Source organism: Schistocerca gregaria, chromosome 6, assembly GCF_023897955.1.
Source record: "Schistocerca gregaria isolate iqSchGreg1 chromosome 6, iqSchGreg1.2, whole genome shotgun sequence".
NCBI lineage: Eukaryota > Metazoa > Arthropoda > Insecta > Orthoptera > Acrididae > Schistocerca > Schistocerca gregaria.
Window position 1 is genome coordinate 28,392,729 of NC_064925.1, and position 14,130 is coordinate 28,406,858.

At 46.3% G+C, this 14,130-nt stretch overlaps 2 non-coding genes across 2 annotated transcripts; both read left to right on the plus strand.

Annotated features, from left to right (window-relative positions):
* The first annotated feature begins 8,319 nt into the window (after window positions 1-8,319).
* On the plus strand, window positions 8,320-8,393 carry Trnai-aau (transfer RNA isoleucine (anticodon AAU)). The gene has a single exon. It is a non-coding gene; the product is annotated as a tRNA-Ile (tRNA).
* Window positions 8,394-9,847: 1,454 nt separating this feature from the next.
* On the plus strand, window positions 9,848-9,921 carry Trnai-aau (transfer RNA isoleucine (anticodon AAU)). Its single transcript has one exon. It is a non-coding gene; the product is annotated as a tRNA-Ile (tRNA).
* Window positions 9,922-14,130: the final 4,209 nt, after the last annotated feature.

Genomic DNA, 14,130 nt, shown 5'->3' on the forward strand with positions numbered 1-14,130 from the left:
CTATCACTTGCACATCTAAAACAACGTCGGAAAGTAACTCGTTCGGCTTTTCAGTCACATAAAGTATGTGTGTTAATTTTGACGCCACTAGCTCTGCATGTTGTCATGCAATTTCTTTACCTCTCAGAAATGATTATGACATAAAAGTGAAGTACGTGACGAGTGTGACGTTAGGAAAACATTAGGCATCATGGAGAGATTCTATATGGGACCACCCAACCCAAACGAGTACTGTATGATGTGCTACCCGGCAGGTATTCACCGAGGTGGCCGGCTAGCTCAGTCGGTAGAGCGTCAGACTCTTAATCCCAGGGTCGTGGGTTCGAGCCAGACGCTGGGCGGAACGGAATTTTGTTCCGCTGCAGGTGTAAATTACCGTTTTTCTGATTAACGAGATTTAATGGAAATAGCAACTTTAAACTTTGCCTACGTCTCTATCAGTCGCAAGGAAACTGTATTTGAAGGTGAAGGTGATTTTGTAGATATGTGTGAAAGACATGTTCTGAAATGCAAGTGTTGTTGTTTGGAGAGCACATCGGTTACGTGTCAGATGTGTAGCCAAGCAGTAATTTGTCGCCATAGCTGCAAATATTAGCCGGTAATATGAAGTGTTGTCAGCTAAAGTCTGATGATGCAGACGACCGTAAGGACGAAGTACCCAAGAATACCGCTAGGCCGCGCCTCTTAAGCTCAGTGGTGGAGCACTGGTCTAATAATCCAGGAGTCGTAAGTTCCATCCTAACACGAGAAAGATGAATTTTGGAAATCAGTTGCGCGTCGTGGCCGTATAGCAAACAGTACCTGTGATGACGAACAATTAGCGACAGGCGTTTTTTTAAGAATTACTCTCAGATGCGATGAAGGCGAATGGCGCAGATAAAGCATTTGCCAAAGCGGTACAGCATAAGGTGGGTCGAGGCAGTCTGAATTACATTTTATAGATGTATTTCTCACATATCTCAGAGCCTCTCGCGATATTCGCCGTCGTCGTCGCCGCCGCCGCCGCCGCCGCCGCCGCCGCCGCCGCTTCTGCAGAAGTAGCAAATGGCAATCGTAGCAAATGCGGCGAGGGACGCCCTGCCTTCGATTCCGAATGCACAAAGTGTGTGGTCTTGTTTCTCAGTCTATATTTGGTCGGTCTCGTCAGAGGTTGAATGTAACGAATGGGTGGGAAAGAGCAAGGGGCAGCGGCTGTGTAGAACGAAAACACAAATCCTCAGGGGTGTGAGCGTTTCGAGATGAGTCGTATACATGTAAATGTTGGTCGTCAGTGACCGTGTGGCCTAATGGATAAGGCGTCGGACTTCGGATCTGAAGATTACAGGTTCGAATGCTGTCACGCTTGTATTTTTCCAGTTCTGAAAAAGAAACATAACGTTTTAATGTAGCAATTGAGCAGTACGAAACCGTCTGAATGTTGCTGTTGACCATTTTTTGCTTGGAGATGCTCTTGAGCTTGAAACACACACAACAAGACCGGTGTTAACTAGCGAAATGGTCGGCAGAGTGCCGACACAGCGAGTTCTGACTATCACTTGCACATCTAAAACAACGTCGGAAAGTAACTCGTTCGGCTTTTCAGTCACATAAAGTATGTGTGTTAATTTTGACGCCACTAGCTCTGCATGTTGTCATGCAATTTCTTTACCTCTCAGAAATGATTATGACATAAAAGTGAAGTACGTGACGAGTGTGACGTTAGGAAAACATTAGGCATCATGGAGAGATTCTATATGGGACCACCCAACCCAAACGAGTACTGTATGATGTGCTACCCGGCAGGTATTCACCGAGGTGGCCGGCTAGCTCAGTCGGTAGAGCGTCAGACTCTTAATCCCAGGGTCGTGGGTTCGAGCCAGACGCTGGGCGGAACGGAATTTTGTTCCGCTGCAGGTGTAAATTACCGTTTTTCTGATTAACGAGATTTAATGGAAATAGCAACTTTAAACTTTGCCTACGTCTCTGTCAGTCGCAAGGAAACTGTATTTGAAGGTGAAGGTGATTTTGTAGATATGTGTGAAAGACATGTTCTGAAATGCAAGTGTTGTTGTTTGGAGAGCACATCGGTTACGTGTCAGATGTGTAGCCAAGCAGTAATTTGTCGCCATAGCTGCAAATATTAGCCGGTAATATGAAGTGTTGTCAGCTAAAGTCTGATGATGCAGACGACCGTAATGACGAAGTACCCAAGAGTACCGCTAGGCCGCGCCTCTTAAGCTCAGTGGTGGAGCACTGGTCTAATAAACCAGGAGTCGTAAGTTCCATCCTAACACGAGAAAGATGAGTTTTGGAAATCAGTTGCGCGTCGTGGCCGTATAGCAAACAGTACCTGTGATGACGAACAATTAGCGACAGGCGTTTTTTAAGAATTACTCTCAGATGCGATTAAGGCGAATGGCGCAGATAAAGCATTTGCCAAAGCGGTACAGCATAAGGTGGGACGAGGCAGTCTGAATTACATTTTATAGATGTATTTCTCACATATCTCAGAGCCTCTCGCGATATTCGTCGTCGTCGTCGTCGTCGTCGTCGTCGCCGCCGCCGCCGTCGCCGCTTCTGCAGAAGTAGCAAATGGCAATCGTAGCAAATGCGGCGAGGGACGCCCTGCCTTCGATTCCGAATGCACAAAGTGTGTGGTCTTGTTTCTCAGTCTATATTTGGTCGGTCTCGTCAGAGGTTGAATGTAACGAATGGGTGGGAAAGAGCAAGGGGCAGCGGCTGTGTAGAACGAAAACACAAATCCTCAGGGGTGTGAGCGTTTCGAGATGAGTCGTATACATGTAAATGTTGGTCGTCAGTGACCGTGTGGCCTAATGGATAAGGCGTCGGACTTCGGATCTGAAGATTACAGGTTCGAATGCTGTCACGCTTGTATTTTTCCAGTTCTGAAAAAGAAACATAACGTTTTAATGTAGCAATTGAGCAGTACGAAACCGTCTGAATGTTGCTGTTGACCATTTTTTGCTTGGAGATGCTCTTGAGCTTGAAACACACACAACAAGACCGGTGTTAACTAGCGAAATGGTCGGCAGAGTGCCGACACAGCGAGTTCTGACTATCACTTGCACATCTAAAACAACGTCGGAAAGTAACTCGTTCGGCTTTTCAGTCACATAAAGTATGTGTGTTAATTTTGACGCCACTAGCTCTGCATGTTGTCATGCAATCTCTTTACCTCTCAGAAATGATTATGACATAAAAGTGAAGTACGTGACGAGTGTGACGTTAGGAAAACATTAGGCATCATGGAGAGATTCTATATGGGACCACCCAACCCAAACGAGTACTGTATGATGTGCTACCCGGCAGGTATTCACCGAGGTGGCCGGCTAGCTCAGTCGGTAGAGCGTCAGACTCTTAATCCCAGGGTCGTGGGTTCGAGCCAGACGCTGGGCGGAACGGAATTTTGTTCCGCTGCAGGTGTAAATTACCGTTTTTCTGATTAACGAGATTTAATGGAAATAGCAACTTTAAACTTTGCCTACGTCTCTGTCAGTCGCAAGGAAACTGTATTTGAAGGTGAAGGTGATTTTGTAGATATGTGTGAAAGACATGTTCTGAAATGCAAGTGTTGTTGTTTGGAGAGCACATCGGTTACGTGTCAGATGTGTAGCCAAGCAGTAATTTGTCGCCATAGCTGCAAATATTAGCCGGTAATATGAAGTGTTGTCAGCTAAAGTCTGATGATGCAGACGACCGTAAGGACGAAGTACCCAAGAATACCGCTAGGCCGCGCCTCTTTAGCTCAGTGGTAGAGCACTGGTCTAATAAACCAGGGGTCGTAAGTTCCATCCTCACAGGAGAAAGATGAATTTTGGAAATCAGTTGCGCGTTGTGGCCGTATAGCAAACAGTACCTGTGATGACGAACAATTAGCGACAGGCGTTTTTTTAAGAATTACTCTCAGATGCGATTAAGGCGAATGGCGCAGATAAAGCATTTGCCAAAGCGGTACAGCATAAGGTGGGACGAGGCAGTCTGAATTACATTTTATAGATGTATTTCTCACATATCACAGAGACTCTCGCGGTCGTCGTCGTCGTCGTCGTCGTCGTCGCCGCCGCTGCCGCCGCCGCCGCCGCTTCTGCAGAAGTAGCAAATGGCAATCGTAGCAAATGCGGCGAGGGACGCCCTGCCTTCGATTCCGAATGCACAAAGTGTGTGGTCTTGTTTCTCAGTCTATATTTGGTCGGTCTCGTCAGAGGTTGAATGTAACGAATGGGTGGGAAAGAGCAAGGGGCAGCGGCTGTGTAGAACGAAAACACAAATCCTCAGGGGTGTGAGCGTTTCGAGATGAGTCGTATACATGTAAATGTTGTCGTCAGTGACCGTGTGGCCTAATGGATAAGGCGTCGGACTTCGGATCTGAAGATTACAGGTTCGAATGCTGTCACGCTTGTATTTTTCCAGTTCTGAAAAAGAAACATAACGTTTTAATGTAGCAATTGAGCAGTACGAAACCGTCTGAATGTTGCTGTTGACCATTTTTTGCTTGGAGATGCTCTTGAGCTTGAAACACACACAACAAGACCGGTGTTAACTAGCGAAATGGTCGGCAGAGTGCCGACAGAGCGAGTTCTGACTATCACTTGCACATCTAAAACAACGTCGGAAAGTAACTCGTTCGGCTTTTCAGTCACATAAAGTATGTGTGTTAATTTTGACGCCACTAGCTCTGCATGTTGTCATGCAATTTCTTTACCTCTCAGAAATGATTATGACATAAAAGTGAAGTACGTGACGAGTGTGACGTTAGGAAAACATTAGGCATCATGGAGAGATTCTATATGGGACCACCCAACCCAAACGAGTACTGTATGATGTGCTACCCGGCAGGTATTCACCGAGGTGGCCGGCTAGCTCAGTCGGTAGAGCGTCAGACTCTTAATCCCAGGGTCGTGGGTTCGAGCCAGACGCTGGGCGGAACGGAATTTTGTTCCGCTGCAGGTGTAAATTACCGTTTTTCTGATTAACGAGATTTAATGGAAATAGCAACTTTAAACTTTGCCTACGTCTCTGTCAGTCGCAAGGAAACTGTATTTGAAGGTGAAGGTGATTTTGTAGATATGTGTGAAAGACATGTTCTGAAATGCAAGTGTTGTTGTTTGGAGAGCACATCGGTTACGTGTCAGATGTGTAGCCAAGCAGTAATTTGTCGCCATAGCTGCAAATATTAGCCGGTAATATGAAGTGTTGTCAGCTAAAGTCTGATGATGCAGACGACCGTAATGACGAAGTACCCAAGAGTACCGCTAGGCCGCGCCTCTTAAGCTCAGTGGTGGAGCACTGGTCTAATAAACCAGGAGTCGTAAGTTCCATCCTAACACGAGAAAGATGAGTTTTGGAAATCAGTTGCGCGTCGTGGCCGTATAGCAAACAGTACCTGTGATGACGAACAATTAGCGACAGGCGTTTTTTTAAGAATTACTCTCAGATGCGATTAAGGCGAATGGCGCAGATAAAGCATTTGCCAAAGCGGTACAGCATAAGGTGGGACGAGGCAGTCTGAATTACATTTTATAGATGTATTTCTCACATATCTCAGAGCCTCTCGCGATATTCGTCGTCGTCGTCGTCGTCGTCGTCGTCGTCGCCGCCGCCGCCGTCGCCGCTTCTGCAGAAGTAGCAAATGGCAATCGTAGCAAATGCGGCGAGGGACGCCCTGCCTTCGATTCCGAATGCACAAAGTGTGTGGTCTTGTTTCTCAGTCTATATTTGGTCGGTCTCGTCAGAGGTTGAATGTAACGAATGGGTGGGAAAGAGCAAGGGGCAGCGGCTGTGTAGAACGAAAACACAAATCCTCAGGGGTGTGAGCGTTTCGAGATGAGTCGTATACATGTAAATGTTGGTCGTCAGTGACCGTGTGGCCTAATGGATAAGGCGTCGGACTTCGGATCTGAAGATTACAGGTTCGAATGCTGTCACGCTTGTATTTTTCCAGTTCTGAAAAAGAAACATAACGTTTTAATGTAGCAATTGAGCAGTACGAAACCGTCTGAATGTTGCTGTTGACCATTTTTTGCTTGGAGATGCTCTTGAGCTTGAAACACACACAACAAGACCGGTGTTAACTAGCGAAATGGTCGGCAGAGTGCCGACACAGCGAGTTCTGACTATCACTTGCACATCTAAAACAACGTCGGAAAGTAACTCGTTCGGCTTTTCAGTCACATAAAGTATGTGTGTTAATTTTGACGCCACTAGCTCTGCATGTTGTCATGCAATCTCTTTACCTCTCAGAAATGATTATGACATAAAAGTGAAGTACGTGACGAGTGTGACGTTAGGAAAACATTAGGCATCATGGAGAGATTCTATATGGGACCACCCAACCCAAACGAGTACTGTATGATGTGCTACCCGGCAGGTATTCACCGAGGTGGCCGGCTAGCTCAGTCGGTAGAGCGTCAGACTCTTAATCCCAGGGTCGTGGGTTCGAGCCAGACGCTGGGCGGAACGGAATTTTGTTCCGCTGCAGGTGTAAATTACCGTTTTTCTGATTAACGAGATTTAATGGAAATAGCAACTTTAAACTTTGCCTACGTCTCTGTCAGTCGCAAGGAAACTGTATTTGAAGGTGAAGGTGATTTTGTAGATATGTGTGAAAGACATGTTCTGAAATGCAAGTGTTGTTGTTTGGAGAGCACATCGGTTACGTGTCAGATGTGTAGCCAAGCAGTAATTTGTCGCCATAGCTGCAAATATTAGCCGGTAATATGAAGTGTTGTCAGCTAAAGTCTGATGATGCAGACGACCGTAAGGACGAAGTACCCAAGAATACCGCTAGGCCGCGCCTCTTTAGCTCAGTGGTAGAGCACTGGTCTAATAAACCAGGGGTCGTAAGTTCCATCCTCACAGAAGAAAGATGAATTTTGGAAATCAGTTGCGCGTTGTGGCCGTATAGCAAACAGTACCTGTGATGACGAACAATTAGCGACAGGCGTTTTTTTAAGAATTACTCTCAGATGCGATTAAGGCGAATGGCGCAGATAAAGCATTTGCCAAAGCGGTACAGCATAAGGTGGGACGAGGCAGTCTGAATTACATTTTATAGATGTATTTCTCACATATCACAGAGACTCTCGCGGTCGTCGTCGTCGTCGTCGTCGTCGTCGCCGCCGCTGCCGCCGCCGCCGCCGCTTCTGCAGAAGTAGCAAATGGCAATCGTAGCAAATGCGGCGAGGGACGCCCTGCCTTCGATTCCGAATGCACAAAGTGTGTGGTCTTGTTTCTCAGTCTATATTTGGTCGGTCTCGTCAGAGGTTGAATGTAACGAATGGGTGGGAAAGAGCAAGGGGCAGCGGCTGTGTAGAACGAAAACACAAATCCTCAGGGGTGTGAGCGTTTCGAGATGAGTCGTATACATGTAAATGTTGTCGTCAGTGACCGTGTGGCCTAATGGATAAGGCGTCGGACTTCGGATCTGAAGATTACAGGTTCGAATGCTGTCACGCTTGTATTTTTCCAGTTCTGAAAAAGAAACATAACGTTTTAATGTAGCAATTGAGCAGTACGAAACCGTCTGAATGTTGCTGTTGACCATTTTTTGCTTGGAGATGCTCTTGAGCTTGAAACACACACAACAAGACCGGTGTTAACTAGCGAAATGGTCGGCAGAGTGCCGACACAGCGAGTTCTGACTATCACTTGCACATCTAAAACAACGTCGGAAAGTAACTCGTTCGGCTTTTCAGTCACATAAAGTATGTGTGTTAATTTTGACGCCACTAGCTCTGCATGTTGTCATGCAATTTCTTTACCTCTCAGAAATGATTATGACATAAAAGTGAAGTACGTGACGAGTGTGACGTTACAAAAACATTAGGCATCATGGAGAGATTCTATATGGGACCACCCAACCCAAACGAGTACTGTATGACGTGCTACCCGGCAGGTATTCACCTAGGTAGCCGGCTAGCTCAGTCGGTAGAGCGTCAGGCTCTTAATCCCAGGGTCGTGGGTTCGAGCCAGACGCTGGGCGGAACGGAATTTTGTTCCGCTGCAGGTGTAAATTACCGTTTTTCTGATTAACGAGATTTAATGGAAATAGCAACTTTAAACTTTGCCTACGTCTCTGTCAGTCGCAAGGAAACTGTATTTGAAGGTGAAGGTGATTTTGTAGATATGTGTGAAAGACATGTTCTGAAATGCAAGTGTTGTTGTTTGGAGAGCACATCGGTTACGTGTCAGATGTGTAGCCAAGCAGTAATTTGTCGAAATAGCTGCAAATATTAGCCGGTAATATGAAGTGTTGTCAGCTAAAGTCTGATGATGCAGACGACCGTAAGGACGAAGTACCCAAGAATACCGCTAGGCCGCGCCTCTTTAGCTCAGTGGTAGAGCACTGGTCTAATAAACCAGGGGTCGTAAGTTCCATCCTCACAGGAGAAACATGAATTTTGGAAATCAGTTGCGCGTCGTGGCCGTATAGCAAACAGTACCTGTGATGACGAACAATTAGCGACAGGCGTTTTTTTAAGAATTACTCTCAGATGCGATTAAGGCGAATGGCGCAGATAAAGCATTTGCCAAAGCGGTACAGCATAAGGTGGGACGAGGCAGTCTGAATTACATTTTATAGATGTATTTCTCACATATCTCAGAGCCTCTCGCGATATTCGTCGTCGTCGTCGTCGTCGTCGTCGTCGTCGTCGTCGCCGCCGCCGCCTCTGCAGAAGTAGCAAATGGCAATCGTAGCAAATGCGGCGAGGGACGCCCTGCCTTCGATTCCGAATGCACAAAGTGTGTGGTCTTGTTTCTCAGTCTATATTTGGTCGGTCTCGTCAGAGGTTGAATGTAACGAATGGGTGGGAAAGAGCAAGGGGCAGCGGCTGTGTAGAACGAAAACACAAATCCTCAGGGGTGTGAGCGTTTCGAGATGAGTCGTATACATGTAAATGTTGGTCGTCAGTGACCGTGTGGCCTAATGGATAAGGCGTCGGACTTCGGATCTGAAGATTACAGGTTCGAATGCTGTCACGCTTGTATTTTTCCAGTTCTGAAAAAGAAACATAACGTTTTAATGTAGCAATTGAGCAGTACGAAACCGTCTGAATGTTGCTGTTGACCATTTTTTGCTTGGAGATGCTCTTGAGCTTGAAACACACACAACAAGACCGGTGTTAACTAGCGAAATGGTCGGCAGAGTGCCGACACAGCGAGTTCTGACTATCACTTGCACATCTAAAACAACGTCGGAAAGTAACTCGTTCGGCTTTTCAGTCACATAAAGTATGTGTGTTAATTTTGACGCCACTAGCTCTGCATGTTGTCATGCAATTTCTTTACCTCTCAGAAATGATTATGACATAAAAGTGAAGTACGTGACGAGTGTGACGTTACAAAAACATTAGGCATCATGGAGAGATTCTATATGGGACCACCCAACCCAAACGAGTACTGTATGACGTGCTACCCGGCAGGTATTCACGTAGGTAGCCGGCTAGCTCAGTCGGTAGAGCGTCAGGCTCTTAATCCCAGGGTTGTGGGTTCGAGCCAGACGCTGGGCGGAACGGAATTTTGTTCCGCTGCAGGTGTAAATTAACGTTTTTCTGATTAACGAGATTTAATGGAAATAGCAACTTTAAACTTTGCCTACGTCTCTGTCAGTCGCAAGGAAACTGTATTTGAAGGTGAAGGTGATTTTGTAGATATGTGTGAAAGACATGTTCTGAAATGCAAGTGTTGTTGTTTGGAGAGCACATCGGTTACGTGTCAGATGTGTAGCCAAGCAGTAATTTGTCGAAATAGCTGCAAATATTAGCCGGTAATATGAAGTGTTGTCAGCTAAAGTCTGATGATGCAGACGACCGTAAGGACGAAGTACCCAAGAATACCGCTAGGCCGCGCCTCTTTAGCTCAGTGGTAGAGCACTGGTCTAATAAACCAGGGGTCGTAAGTTCCATCCTCACAGGAGAAACATGAATTTTGGAAATCAGTTGCGCGTCGTGGCCGTATAGCAAACAGTACCTGTGATGACGAACAATTAGCGACAGGCGTTTTTTTAAGAATTACTCTCAGATGCGATTAAGGCGAATGGCGCAGATAAAGCATTTGCCAAAGCGGTACAGCATAAGGTGGGACGAGGCAGTCTGAATTACATTTTATAGATGTATTTCTCACATTTCTCAGAGCCTCTCGCGATATTCGTCGTCGTCGTCGTCGTCGTCGTCGCCGCCGCCGCCTCTGCAGAAGTAGCAAATGGCAATCGTAGCAAATGCGGCGAGGGACGCCCTGCCTTCGATTCCGAATGCACAAAGTGTGTGGTCTTGTTTCTCAGTCTATATTTGGTCGGTCTCGTCAGAGGTTGAATGTAACGAATGGGTGGGAAAGAGCAAGGGGCAGCGGCTGTGTAGAACGAAAACACAAATCCTCAGGGGTGTGAGCGTTTCGAGATGAGTCGTATACATGTAAATGTTGGTCGTCAGTGACCGTGTGGCCTAATGGATAAGGCGTCGGACTTCGGATCTGAAGATTACAGGTTCGAATGCTGTCACGCTTGTATTTTTCCAGTTCTGAAAAAGAAACATAACGTTTTAATGTAGCAATTGAGCAGTACGAAACCGTCTGAATGTTGCTGTTGACCATTTTTTGCTTGGAGATGCTCTTGAGCTTGAAACACACACAACAAGACCGGTGTTAACTAGCGAAATGGTCGGCAGAGTGCCGACACAGCGAGTTCTGACTATCACTTGCACATCTAAAACAACGTCGGAAAGTAACTCGTTCGGCTTTTCAGTCACATAAAGTATGTGTGTTAATTTTGACGCCACTAGCTCTGCATGTTGTCATGCAATTTCTTTACCTCTCAGAAATGATTATGACATAAAAGTGAAGTACGTGACGAGTGTGACGTTACAAAAACATTAGGCATCATGGAGAGATTCTATATGGGACCACCCAACCCAAACGAGTACTGTATGACGTGCTACCCGGCAGGTATTCACCTAGGTAGCCGGCTAGCTCAGTCGGTAGAGCGTCAGGCTCTTAATCCCAGGGTCGTGGGTTCGAGCCAGACGCTGGGCGGAACGGAATTTTGTTCCGCTGCAGGTGTAAATTACCGTTTTTCTGATTAACGAGATTTAATGGAAATAGCAACTTTAAACTTTGCCTACGTCTCTGTCAGTCGCAAGGAAACTGTATTTGAAGGTGAAGGTGATTTTGTAGATATGTGTGAAAGACATGTTCTGAAATGCAAGTGTTGTTGTTTGGAGAGCACATCGGTTACGTGTCAGATGTGTAGCCAAGCAGTAATTTGTCGAAATAGCTGCAAATATTAGCCGGTAATATGAAGTGTTGTCAGCTAAAGTCTGATGATGCAGACGACAGTAAGGACGAAGTACCCAAGAATACCGCTAGGCCGCGCCTCTTTAGCTCAGTGGTAGAGCACTGGTCTAATAAACCAGGGGTCGTAAGTTCCATCCTCACAGGAGAAAGATGAATTTTGGAAATCAGTTGCGCGTTGTGGCCGTATAGCAAACAGTACCTGTGATGACGAACAATTAGCGACAGGCGTTTTTTTAAGAATTACTCTCAGATGCGATTAAGGCGAATGGCGCAGATAAAGCATTTGCCAAAGCGGTACAGCATAAGGTGGGACGAGGCAGTCTGAATTACATTTTATAGATGTATTTCTCACATATCACAGAGACTCTCGCGGTCGTCGTCGTCGTCGTCGTCGTCGTCGCCGCCGCCGCCGCCGCCGCCGCCGCTTCTGCAGAAGTAGCAAATGGCAATCGTAGCAAATGCGGCGAGGGACGCCCTGCCTTCGATTCCGAATGCACAAAGTGTGTGGTCTTGTTTCTCAGTCTATATTTGGTCGGTCTCGTCAGAGGTTGAATGTAACGAATGGGTGGGAAAGAGCAAGGGGCAGCGGCTGTGTAGAACGAAAACACAAATCCTCAGGGGTGTGAGCGTTTCGAGATGAGTCGTATACATGTAAATGTTGGTCGTCAGTGACCGTGTGGCCTAATGGATAAGGCGTCGGACTTCGGATCTGAAGATTACAGGTTCGAATGCTGTCACGCTTGTATTTTTCCAGTTCTGAAAAAGAAACATAACGTTTTAATGTAGCAATTGAGCAGTACGAAACCGTCTGAATGTTGCTGTTGACCATTTTTTGCTTGGAGATGCTCTTGAGCTTGAAACACACACAACAAGACCGGTGTTAACTAGCGAAATGGTCGGCAGAGTGCCGACACAGCGAGTTCTGACTATCACTTGCACATCTAAAACAACGTCGGAAAGTAACTCGTTCGGCTTTTCAGTCACATAAAGTATGTGTGTTAATTTTGACGCCACTAGCTCTGCATGTTGTCATGCAATTTCTTTACCTCTCAGAAATGATTATGACATAAAAGTGAAGTACGTGACGAGTGTGACGTTACAAAAACATTAGGCATCATGGAGAGATTCTATATGGGACCACCCAACCCAAACGAGTACTGTATGACGTGCTACCCGGCAGGTATTCACCTAGGTAGCCGGCTAGCTCAGTCGGTAGAGCGTCAGGCTCTTAATCCCAGGGTCGTGGGTTCGAGCCAGACGCTGGGCGGAACGGAATTTTGTTCCGCTGCAGGTGTAAATTACCGTTTTTCTGATTAACGAGATTTAATGGAAATAGCAACTTTAAACTTTGCCTACGTCTCTGTCAGTCGCAAGGAAACTGTATTTGAAGGTGAAGGTGATTTTGTAGATATGTGTGAAAGACATGTTCTGAAATGCAAGTGTTGTTGTTTGGAGAGCACATCGGTTACGTGTCAGATGTGTAGCCAAGCAGTAATTTGTCGAAATAGCTGCAAATATTAGCCGGTAATATGAAGTGTTGTCAGCTAAAGTCTGATGATGCAGACGACAGTAAGGACGAAGTACCCAAGAATACCGCTAGGCCGCGCCTCTTTAGCTCAGTGGTAGAGCACTGGTCTAATAAACCAGGGGTCGTAAGTTCCATCCTCACAGGAGAAAGATGAATTTTGGAAATCAGTTGCGCGTTGTGGCCGTATAGCAAACAGTACCTGTGATGACGAACAATTAGCGACAGGCGTTTTTTTAAGAATTACTCTCAGATGCGATTAAGGCGAATGGCGCAGATAAAGCATTTGCCAAAGCGGTACAGCATAAGGTGGGACGAGGCAGTCTGAATTACATTTTATAGATGTATTTCTCACATATCACAGAGACTCTCGCGGTCGTCGTCGTCGTCGTCGTCGTCGTCGCCGCCGCCGCCGCCGCCGCCGCCGCCGCCGCTTCTGCAGAAGTAGCAAATGGCAATCGTAGCAAATGCGGCGAGGGACGCCCTGCCTTCGATTCCGAATGCACAAAGTGTGTGGTCTTGTTTCTCAGTCTATATTTGGTCGGTCTCGTCAGAGGTTGAATGTAACGAATGGGTGGGAAAGAGCAAGGGGCAGCGGCTGTGTAGAACGAAAACACAAATCCTCAGGGGTGTGAGCGTTTCGAGATGAGTCGTATACATGTAAATGTTGGTCGTCAGTGACCGTGTGGCCTAATGGATAAGGCGTCGGACTTCGGATCTGAAGATTACAGGTTCGAATGCTGTCACGCTTGTATTTTTCCAGTTCTGAAAAAGAAACATAACGTTTTAATGTAGCAATTGAGCAGTACGAAACCGTCTGAATGTTGCTGTTGACCATTTTTTGCTTGGAGATGCTCTTGAGCTTGAAACACACACAACAAGACCGGTGTTAACTAGCGAAATGGTCGGCAGAGTGCCGACACAGCGAGTTCTGACTATCACTTGCACATCTAAAACAACGTCGGAAAGTAACTCGTTCGGCTTTTCAGTCACATAAAGTATGTGTGTTAATTTTGACGCCACTAGCTCTGCATGTTGTCATGCAATTTCTTTACCTCTCAGAAATGATTATGACATAAAAGTGAAGTACGTGACGAGTGTGACGTTACAAAAACATTAGGCATCATGGAGAGATTCTATATGGGACCACCCAACCCAAACGAGTACTGTATGACGTGCTACCCGGCAGGTATTCACGTAGGTAGCCGGCTAGCTCAGTCGGTAGAGCGTCAGGCTTTTAATCCCAGGGTTGTGGGTTCGAGCCAGACGCTGGGCGGAACGGAATTTTGTTCCGCTGCAGGTGTAAATTACCGTTTTTC